Genomic DNA, 8,619 nt, shown 5'->3' on the forward strand with positions numbered 1-8,619 from the left:
TTACCTACACTTGTAATTACATGCAATGGGGTGCATTATATGAAACTGCTACTTGCACATGTAATACATTTTACTTGCATGTCGATGTTCAATTATTTACGAAAATGCCATCACATTTTTTTTAAAAAAATCAGTGTTTCATTTTTTTTAGTGGTTCTCACTTTTCTCCTGGTATATATATATATATATATATATATATATATATATATATATATATATATATATATATATATATATACTAGTATTTTTTATGCGCGATGCGCAAAAATAGGTGCCCAATATCAGTACTTTATATTAAAATTTTAAATTTATTTATATTTTAGACAATTAAATTATTGTAAATAATAATAATTATAATAATATAAAACAGTTTTATAAATTTGATATTTATATTTTAGAAAATAACTAACATATAGTTTCAATATATAACGTGTATATATTATTATTAGTGAAGAAGATAAGAAAATATATGGTGGATGCATGTAAATGGTAAAAATGGTGGAAAAGATAACGGAACTTATAACGTTAGGGTTATGTTTGTCCAAAATATTGTAAAGTACAACATTTATAGCATAATGTATAACCAAACTTAACGAAAAAAACGGACATAAATGAAAGGTATAAATTTCATTCACACTTATTATGTTTTTAGATTATATATATAGGGGCACGCTCAAGTGAGAGCGGTTGCCCATGAGAGAAATCAAAATCACTCACAGCCGTCCACGTGTCCAGATTCCACGAATCAGATGTAATTTTAAATAAAAAACCACGCGGTGTCATTTTCGTAAATAACTCAAACTTTGGTGCAAGGTTGAAAAAATCGCTAGGCGCCCTCTAGGCGCCTGGGGACCTCCTAGGGCGCCTAGAGCGCCTAGGTGGCTGACCGCCTAGCGCCTAGGCGCCGATTAATCGGCGCCTAGGCCCGGTTTTTGCAACACGGGAGTTTGGTGCAAGTAAAATGTGTTATAGTTGCAAGTAACTTGTGCAAGCTTGCAAGTAAAATCACTTACAAGTGCAAGTAATTTACCTTGGTAGCAATTGTACACCTAATGATAAAGTCTTTCACATAGGTGCACTTAATGATAATGTCCGGCGCAACTAATAATAACGTTAGGTACACTTAATGTTGATGCTCAATGTACATTTTACTTGCACTTAGGTGCACAATATGAAACTGTTACTTGCACTTTTAACACAATTTACTTACACTTCGATGTTCAATAATTTACGAAAATGCCACCGCAATTTTTTTTTTTTTTTTAAATCAGTGTTTCTAATCCGTTAGATCTGAACACGTGGACGGCTGTGAGTAGTTCTATTTCTCTCGTGGGTGAGGCGTTTTCACCTGAACGCCTCATAGATCTGAACACGTGGACGGCTGTGAGTAGTTCTATTTCTCTCGTGGGTGAGGCGTTCTCACCTGAACGCCTCATATATATATATATATATATATATATATATATATATATATATATATATATATATATATATATATATATATATATATATATATATATATATATATATATATATATATATATATATATATATATATATATATATATATATATATATATATAGGATTGACTTCATATGAGACAACCTGTTTAGATGAGAAGTAAAACTAAATTCTATGCATAGGAATTAATTGATGAAGGGTTGTGATTAGATGGGAGCCTTTTAATTTAATCCCTAATAGTAGGATGGTTCTAGGCTATTAATGGGCAATCCAATGGCAAAGATGTCAACCTGTGTGCACCGTGCGTTGGTAGACTAAGTCAATTAAGATTTTCATTACACCACTTCGTACACGTCTAGGCAAAGATGCGTGTTGATCACACCTCCATCTGCAATGTACGACGATGCACAGACATGAACTCGTATATGCACACTGGCCAAAAAGGAAAATCACTCGGGCCGAAATTAGAGTGCACACGGGATCCTTTCATTAAAATGCACACGCGAGTAAATAGAAATGCATGAGTGGTCTATTGCACAAGTCTGGACGATGTGTGGCTATTTGGTAGACACGTAGTTGCACATAGGCAATTGTTTTGCTTCACAGGAACAAAAGCACATGTGCACACTTTTATAACCGCGAATTCACATGGTGTATTTTAAAATAATGTAATGTAATGCACTCTTGCCACCCAAAATCGGAAACTTTCCTACACGAACGGATTCTACGAGTGGAAAATGAGAAAAAGAATAGGGAAAATGTACAAATAAACCATCCAACTATTTGGGAAATAATAATTAAGCCACCAAATTCGAATAAGCTCCAAATAAATCCACGAAACATGTAAAATGATGCAATTGACATTTTTAGTAGGTAACTTGTAGGTTTGTGCTTACTAGGATTACCACATGGATTTTAAAAATAAAAAATAAAAAAATTGACACGTGGATTTGATGTCCTCTTGCACTTCTTCTTCACGGAGAGCTTAATAAGTTTAAGAGTGTTAGGGTTTTGTGAAAATTGTAAGCAGGAGATTTTATTCATGGAAGTTGTTTCTTGAGCATGCATGGAAAATGTGGGTCTGGTAACAACGCAGAGTCGTTGGGATTCGACGCCAACGAGAGCTTCGGGCAGAGATGGCACTGGTGGCCGAAAACGAAGCAATCGTTGAGGGCTAAAGTGCGGCATTATGGCGCTATGACTGTGCTTTCATCGATTTTCTCTCTCTTTCTCCCTCTCCTATTTGAATTCCATTCGTGTATGCAACCGGATTTACTCTGTTTCTTCCACGATTCATCTTTATCTTGAATTGGGAGTTTACCTTGTAATTTTGCATTTCCTCAATTTAAGGATATTAATAGGATTAAATGACTGATGGATTAAATTGATAGAATCAACGATGATATCAGTCAGTTAGATAGATAGCTGATTTGTTTGCAGAAAGAGAACTAAGGTAGACGGCAAAAGAAACAACACACAAGATGTTTACCCAGTTCGATACAGTGTGTATCTACATCTGGGGGACGATCACAGAAGCGTCCAATCCACTAACTCATAATCCAATGTACAAAGGTAGAGAAACAATAATCTCACCCAAGTGCCCCACACAAGGTACGTACCCAGTCTACACAGATTTAGTGAATTGTTGAAGTTGGAGAGCCGTGCATGCAGAAGTCCAATGAAATCCCTTCACTTGGAGATTTAACTCTGATGCAGTCCACTTCAGTGACGCAGCCCAAAGTTGTTCCCACAACTGTGTGATCTTAGCGTCCTTTTCGTTTAAGCAACGATATCTCTTCTCAAGTTCTTCATCGTAATCAACAAGAACAAATTGTCTTGAGAAGAGGCATGATAATCAAAGATGTGGTCTCTTAGTATATGTCGGAGTGTTTCTTTCTTCTCAAAAGCGTAACCCTAATTCATGACCGAATAAGAGTACTTATACTTCCATAGCAAGAACACTTTCCAAATGCATCTCTGATTGTAGATGGTAAGACGATATGAGAAGAATGTAATCTTAAAGATTCGGTCCATACCTTTCCAAGACAGATCCGCTGATATTCTTTCCAAAGCTGACTTCTTAAACCGCGTTCAGTAAAAAGGAAACATCTTCTTAAAACAGATCTTCAGTGTCAGTACGTCTGTTGCTGTATCTGATCAATCAATCTTCTGTAACACAAACCGACACCAAGCTAACCCTATCTTAGATTGCCATAATAATATTGCCAATTATATGTTGGGTTTTTTTGAGCAATTAAAACACTAACAAACTCCCTCTTTGGCTATTATTTGGCAAAACAACTCGACTAAGATAAAACGACAAACTAGATAGGACAAAGATAACAAATGCATAAAAGTCAAGGATCTGAATTACAAAACATAACAAAAAGACAGCATACAAACTATGCTGAACCAAAACAACATTCTTCATACGAGTGGTGTCATCACAATCAGACGCCCAGACAGGGCCAGAAGGTACAAACTCCTACAGAAACACTCCCCCTGAATTCCACACTCCCCCATTTTGGCAAAAAATAGACAAAGAGCAGTTAAGCATTGGAGGGGTCCTCACTGTCAGACTTAGCAGCATCAGCAGTAGCAGATTTAGTCAAGCTCAAGCGGAGAAGAACGGTAGCCAATTCAGTACGGGCCGCAGTCAGCTGCTTCGCAATAATTCCATGAACAGTCTCAAGATCAGATACCCGGGCCTTCAGGCAAAGAGAAAGTTGAACATCCCTCGCATGTGGAAAATAAGCATCCACATTGTCAGCGTCAGAAGAGGGAGGAGGATTCACCGGCGTAACGTCTCGAATGTGCTTTCCAGTCAGAAGACGATGATCAACAGTATACAGAAGAGTCGGACTGATAACCTCAGTAGGCATTGGCACAAGTCCCTGCGTTGTCAGAACCCCAAATATAAGGTTAGGAAAAGGTAACCTTACTTTCTGTTCTCGCGGATGTATCAATGTGAGGATATGATAAAAGATCCATGACCCTAGGTCAATCGACATTTTAGTCCCAATCCGAAACAGGAGAGCTGCCAATTGCTTGCCAACCGTATGAAAATGAGCAGATGGTAGCCAGTTGTGAAGAGCAATACGGTGCAGAATGACATATTTGGAGGTGAGTTTCGAGCTAGACAGAGTATCAATGTCACCCGTAGGCCATTCAGAGGTTTATCTACCTGTTACGGTCCTTGCCACTAAATCCCAGTCCGTGATTTCTTCTTCATCAACACCCTTCAAACCATAATATTCATTTATCACATCTGGACCAAAGACATACCATTTTCCCCGGATGAAGATTTGCATGCACCGCTTCCTTGTCAAATTATCAATCTCCTCATTAAGATTACAATAGAACTCGTAAGTCAGTAGCTTCGAGTAGGGACAGATGGAGGTGACAGTCTTCAAGAGGCCTACTTCACTCAACAAGGGCAAGATGTCGCAAACAGAGTTCAACCGGTTTTCATCGACAGACCTCTGAACAATAAGATCTCTCCGGATCATCGCAGACCATTTTCCTTGAGCAGAAGAGGAGACAAACTGAGGTTTATAGATGTTGGTGTCAGGATTCTCCGCAGCAGGTTGAACCTCAGGTGTGATACTTCGTCCTCTTGAGCGAGTAGTTGGCTTTCCCTTCCGGGTAGAGGTAGTAGGAACCACAGCAGGTGCCTTGTTCTTGACAGAGGATCGCAGGGTTTTGAACACTTGTTGCACGGGAGGATTAGCTTCAGGTTTTATTGATTCAGCAGACTTTCTTCTCTTCTCAGGTTGAGCCACATCAAGATTGTCATCACCGGATTCAACAGCAACTTTTACAGGGACACTCTTGCATTTGGATTTTCTAGATTCCTTGGATGGGGAAGGCTCAGAAGGACTTAGTGATATAGAGTGACTTGTGTCTGATACTGGGGCATATGAGGTTCCCAGAAGATTTATGATCTCTCGAATCTTGAAGGTGGTTGAATCTGGATGCGCTGTAGCTTCAACAGTAGGAAGTTTAGAAACCGGGGCTTGTGAGCCATATACTTCAGCAAGGATCTTCTCGTCTTCACTGGAGGACTCAGAAGGATGAATAACTCGATACGGTTCTGGAATTGAGGCAGAGGGTAAACATGCAAAATGTCGGACGTGTTCCAAGCTCTCGGCCAAAGATGAAGATGTAAAGATAGGCACCCCATCTATTTGATCAGATGCATGAGGACTTGATTTACTGGCAGCCTCAATCTCAGTGGACAATTTTGGGGGATTATCAGATGGATAGATCTCAATCAGGGACACAGCAATATCAGAAGAATGCAGAGTAGGTTTCACAGTATCAACAGAATACACAACCAAACTAAGATTGTTGCTCAACTCAGAGGTTTTATTTTTCTCATCAGACACAACATCAACAACATCTTTTGTAGGTTCAGACTTTTCAGAGAGGATACACGGAGGATCAACAGATACAGAAGTTTTCTCAGAAATTAACACATTCGTATTATCAGATTGAACAATAGGCATATCAGACTTAATAGCATCAGAATTTAAATCATCAGGCTTGTCAGGAGATATTTCAATAGGAAATTCAGAGGTATTGGACCTGTTATGAAGAAACTCAATCCGGCGTGTGGCTTCGTCCTGGGCAGCTTGTAGGTAGCGGGGTTGAGCTGCTGCTCGACAACGTGAGACTTCTTCGGATTCAAGAGCCCGTTGAGCAAAATACTAAAGGAATGCCCCAGCACGATTACCATCTGCAGGCTCTGGGATAGATGCAGGGCTAACCTCATCACTCGCCTCTGAGGCCAGCATCAAAAGCTCACTGGTGTCATCCTCGGACCAATCTGCATAGAACTCTGGATAATCCGAAAGCACGGTGACCATGATTTCATCGCGTAGATTAGAGTCAAGCTTCAATTTCTTCTTCATAGCTAATTGGAGCAGTGTTTTGACATACTTAGTGGCTGTTTCTGGTGAATGGATCTTTCTCCCAAGCTTGATAATGATATTTCTTACAGCGTCTGCCATTGATGTGCGATTTGGGTATGCGAGAAGGTAAACCCTAGGTAGAGGGGAGAAATCAGAGAGCAAAGATATTTTGAACTCTTCTTCCTTCACACTTGACCCAAAACTCATATATAATCCCAAGGGTGAATAACCCTATTTAATGCGACTTGTCAGAATGCATGTAGAGCTGATGTGATTGACGCAACGGTATACCTCCTTTTTAGGAATGAAACGGAAGGATTGAAGATTTGAATTTCGAAAAGGCGAATTAATTTTAGGTAAGAGGGGTTAAGATATTATCTTAACAAAAACAGAAGGGAGATTTAAAAGGAAGTCAAAGACTGAATTTTGACCCGTAAATGTGACACCATATACTCTCCTTCTGTATATCTTACTGCCTTATTAATCAATCCTGCAGATTCCCAGAGCAGATCTGAGAATCTCAAACCGATTTGCGTCTAGGGGCTTAGTCAGAATGTCAGCCAATTGTTTATCTGTTTGAATGTATTCCAACTCTATTTCCTTGGATTCTACCAAATCTCTGATGTAGTGATGCCTTATATCAATATGCTTCGTTCTGGAATGTTGCACTGGATTCTTTGAGATATTGATGGCACTGACATTATCACAATAGAGAGTCATAATTCCTTGAGTAAGACCATAGTCTAGAAGCATCTGTTTCATTGATATGCACATTTTACACTCATATTTTAGGTACATTTTTATAATAATTTTGCATTGGTTATTTAATATTATCTAATAATTAGTTCTTTTTATATATAATATATAATATAATATATAATATATAATATATATAATAATTAATATATAAATATATATATATATGTTACGTACTGTATACTAAATATATATATAATATATAATATATAATATATATATATATATATATATATATATATATATATATATATATATATATATATATATATTAGAAATCAACAAATAAATTAAATAAATATAATATTTTAATTTGTTTGCTTTCCTAACAAAACGTATGGTGCAGCAGCAAAAATAAAGTCAATGGGAGCTATTCCAAGGCATTATTACAAGGAGTCTCAACATATGGCACAAAAGTAGGAAACAAGTGGTAGGAAATAGTTTAGGTTTATTTTTAGAATGCTATAAATAGTAGAAGTTTCTTATTGTAAAATGTTCATTCTTCCCTCCTCTATAGTATTCGTTGAAGTTGTTATCAATGTCCATTTGTGGCTAATTTCTAGTTGGTTTAGTGAATTGAAGCCTCGGAGTTCATAACGCTGTAAGGTTATTTATTTAACTTTATTATATATATGTTTTTATGCATTTTGAGTATTAAATATTCTTCTAAATTATTTGAATAGTTGTATCATTTAATTGCTAGGGAGGCCTACTAGTTATTTATTTGATATAATTATTTGCTATATTAGATAATGTTGTGCTACAAATTATTCTAATATTCAGTAGCAACTGAGGTTAATTATTGACGGCTTAGTGATAATTGGTCTCGGGTAGAATATTTTCCTAAATTAAATGCAACCGCTTGTGCTTGTGTTATTTAGTTTGTCGGTTTTCCTAGTTCCTATTGCTGCTATTAAATTAAATCTATAGCGCTTGTCTTAGATTATTTAGTAGTTAGGGGTAATTAAACCGCTTGTGCTTTATTTACCTACAACTAAGGGAAAACAGAAATGAAATAATTTCACGACAAATATTCAATTGCATATTAATTACTTTATTAATCAATGATCAGTGTTGAATTCCGGTGGTGGATCTTTACTAACCAAGGTTGCTTATTATAAGTGTTTTCGATATATTATTTTCATTGCTTTATTCGTTCAACTAAATTTCTTGTTTATTTAAATTCTCTTTTGTTTTATCTTTACTCTCGATATATTCCAAACCCCCTACCTTTAATTTGAGCACAAAAGTTAAACTAGTTACTCCTCGTGGGATCGATCCTTACTCCCGCTACTACGTTTGTAAGGTTTTAATTTGGAAGCCTACGACAGCTCACCAAATTTTGGCGCCGTTGCCGGGGAGATTTTCTAGCTTATTTTGTGTTTGTTTATTTATTTATTTATTTGTTCATCTGTTTTTCTCGCTAATTTGTCCCATAAAAATTTAAAAAAAAAACATTTTCTTTCGTTACTTTTGCATAAATGCTGC

The sequence above is a fragment of the Ipomoea nil genome, unplaced genomic scaffold (genome assembly GCF_001879475.1).
Source record: "Ipomoea nil cultivar Tokyo-kokei standard unplaced genomic scaffold, Asagao_1.1 scaffold1868, whole genome shotgun sequence".
Lineage (NCBI taxonomy): Eukaryota > Viridiplantae > Streptophyta > Magnoliopsida > Solanales > Convolvulaceae > Ipomoea > Ipomoea nil.